We start from the raw sequence: 3,448 nt of genomic DNA on the forward strand, positions 1-3,448 counted from the left end.
GTACCAGGAACTTTAGAATTTCTTTAGCTTGAGAAAATGAGCATCTATTTCTCCATGTGGGAATGTAAAACTCTGAATTCCACAATAAACTCTAGTGACATATATACATCACTTTTTTCAGATTCTATGAATTTCAAGGCTACTTCATCTCAAGCATTTATTATTGGTCACAGCTGCTGGAGTTTGATTCTGCTCTTGTAAGCTTTGCAAAATAGTCATTTCCAGTTGGCATAGTTTTAGTTGATGTCTTCTATTTCAAGACAAAGTAATTATGAAAAGGGGTGTATATTGGATCCAACTTAGGTGCCTCCTGAGATACACTCTATCTAATACGTCTCGTGGACATACTTTTAACACAGAGCTTCCATGCCCACTGTTGCCACGTCTCCTGCCCACAGAAATTCTGGTCTAATTTTTGTCCAGGATTTTATAATAAAGATGACAGAACTGTAAAGATGACTGAATATGCAACCTAACTAGGAATTTTTTGTTGAAGTCAGTATTCTGATAAGAAAAGAGTAGGGCTCTGAGATCTAGACAGACATAATTGTGCAGGGCAGAGTGAAAACCATGAAATCACAAATTATCTTGCATCCTCTTTATTATCATAAGTAGCTTCCTCTCCCTTGAAAGAGAGGAAAGAACAGTCTTCCTTAGCCTAGACACCATGCCATTACCTTATTTGAAGAAATTGTCATGCAATGGAATTTGCTTTCCTCGTGGGCTTCCTCCTACACCCCTTATTGCTTCCAACCAGCTAACCAGGGGAAAGCTGCAAGAAAGTCTAAGCAAGAATGTACATTCTTGCTCTAGGATAAAATGAAATGCATGAGAATTTGCAGGACTTTGCTGCTAAGTACAAGTGTGAACCATGGGAGCACTTCATTATGGGAAATGTTAACACAGAATGGCAAAATATAAATCTTGAATTGAGGTCTATCCAATGGAGCTTTTTCTGTAGACTCACACTATTGGAAATGGCTTGTCAAGTAACTATGTGGTTTGCTTTACTCACAGAACTATTTGTTAGATCTGTGGGAAAGAACTACAATACGAAGTTCCTAAAAGTATAAAAGACCCAATAGTTGACTTTTTTTAATTTTAGGTATTGACAGTATCGTAAATATCTGTACTATTTTTTTGGTGTGGAAGCTTAGGAGTGAATATGATTTGAACTTAATTCATATTTAGAAGACCCTAAAGTAAATTTCTTGAAGAAATTAATTCCCAAAGTTTCTAGGTGAGACATTTTTGAAGTGTGTCATCAGTATATCCATATTCAAGTGGAGATAAAATAAACTCAACTATAAAATTGTGGGCTGACTAACATGACAACTGTGGATTAAACATGGGTTATATTTATTTGTTTATTTATTTTTATCTTTTTATCATTCTTAGAAATGTTTATTACAAGTATTCTTAAAGAGTTCTCTACATTCATTACAGAATGGTAAAACTTACATTCACTGATATAACAGTGTTCTCACTGCATTTTTTAAATTCTTCCTTTTCTAAGGGAATCATATTATAATATGTACCAACTTAACATATGCACCTTAAATTTGCACAACGTTATATATCAGATATACTTCATCTAAAAAAAAGAAAGCAGAGGGTCGTTGTAAAAGGGCTGTTGCGTAGATGAATCTTGACTCAAATTTTGGTGGAACTAAAGTAAGCTTGATGGGCAGTGGAAGGAATTATATGTAAAATTCCCTAAATAAAAATTTATTGACTTTAATCAGCCATAAGAAATGATGAAATTCGGCCAATTGTGACAACGTGGATGGACCTTGAGGGTATTATGCTGAGTGAAATATCTCAGAGGGAGAAAGTCAAATTCCACATGATCCTCTCCAACCAGCCTGGGAGGTCCAGTACGTCAAACACCCTGTCAGTCTTACTCACCAAGTGTCCAGACCACTGAACACGCGCCGACCAGAGGAAAGGAAGGACTTGTCCCAAAGTCAACTCTCCAGACTTTCTGTGGAAGGAGGGAACGAACGCAGCACCCTCGAGCCTCACGCTTTCTTTGCCATACTTTCAAGTGTGGGACACACAACGCTCCCCGGACAGCCCCCACTGCACCCCTAACAGGTAGACTTCCACACAGTCAAGGGCTTTGGAAAGCACTGGCTCTGCACACAAATATTATGCGGCCCTCGACAGGCCACTTCCCCTGAACCGGCCCGAGCTTCAGGTGCACAACAGGCTTCATGAAAACCCCAACGGAACGTATCCTCTAAAAGAGGGAGACCTGCACTCCTCAGAACGCATGGAGACCAGTGTCGTTATCGACTTCGCGTCTGTCCTTCCAAGAAGCCAAGACCACGGGTGCCACTTCAGCACCCAACTCCCGGGCACCGCACCCCCAGGCTGGCCCCGTGCCCGGCACACACCTCCCGTTCCACGAACGCCTGAAGCGCAGGAAGAGACCCCCTCGCTCCCCGCGCCGCACAGCTGTCCCGCCACCTGACGGGCACCTCTCGGGGCACAAGCCTATTCCTCAGGTACACGCTCGCCTCCCACCAGCCCCCAGGCCCACAACCCCAGGTACCTCTCCCAGATGGAATCATCTTCGCGGGCGCCCTGGTCGTCCGTGTCCGGCGAGCAGGAAGAGCGGGAGCTGAAGGACGGCCTCCTCAGGCTAGCGGTCATGGCTGTGGAGGGCCCGGGCTGCTGTGCCCACCGGGGACATGGAGCGGCGTCCACGGACGCCGGGGGAACGGACGAGCGAGCCTGGCCCGGGAGAGAGCAGCAGAGCGCGGCCGGACTCCGCCGGGCTCGGCTCTGGGCAGGCAGGCGCGGCTCGCTAACGCCTCCCACGCCTCCCAGGACGGCGGCCCAGCAGCCGCGCGCTCCTCTCCTCGCGCGCGCGCGCGCGCCTGCAGCCCAGACGCTCCCCGGCCGCTGCCCCAACCCCTCTCCGGCGGTGGACTGCGGACAGTGACAGGGACACCCTCCTGGGAGAACTCCTGGGGCCCCGCCCACACGCTGCTTTGGACCTTCGCGGAGCGGGAAGGTGCGCTGACAGGGACGCAGGGTCCCCGCTAAGCTCGCTCTCGGGGAACTGCAGCCTCCTCCCTCGGCTTTTACTTGAACGTCACACCGAAACCATGCAATGTCTACAAGAAAACATAGGCAGTATGCTCTTTGACATCACTCTTAGCAGCCTATTTTCAAGTACCGCGTCTGACTGGGCAATGGAAACAAAATACAAAATGAACAAATGGGGCTACATCAAAGTCAAAAAAATCTTCTGCACAGCAAAGGAAACCCTCCACAAGACCACAACACAACCTAACAACCGGGAGAAGATACTTGCAAACCATATATCGGATAAGGGGTTAATATCCAAAATACAGAAAGAACTCATGCATCTCAACAACAACATAAAATCGACAACCCAATTAAAAAGACGGGCCAAAAGATCTGAGCAGTGATTTCT

General features: G+C 46.4%; 1 non-coding gene across 1 annotated transcript; it reads left to right on the forward strand.

Moving 5' to 3' along the window:
* Positions 1–928: 928 nt before the first annotated feature.
* Positions 929–1,058, forward strand: LOC124234191 (small nucleolar RNA SNORA18). The gene has a single exon (XR_006887242.1). It is a non-coding gene; the product is annotated as a small nucleolar RNA SNORA18 (small nucleolar RNA).
* The last annotated feature ends 2,390 nt before the right edge of the window (positions 1,059–3,448 follow it).

Source organism: Equus quagga, unplaced genomic scaffold, assembly GCF_021613505.1.
Source record: "Equus quagga isolate Etosha38 unplaced genomic scaffold, UCLA_HA_Equagga_1.0 72661_RagTag, whole genome shotgun sequence".
NCBI classification, from domain to species: Eukaryota; Metazoa; Chordata; class Mammalia; order Perissodactyla; family Equidae; genus Equus; species Equus quagga.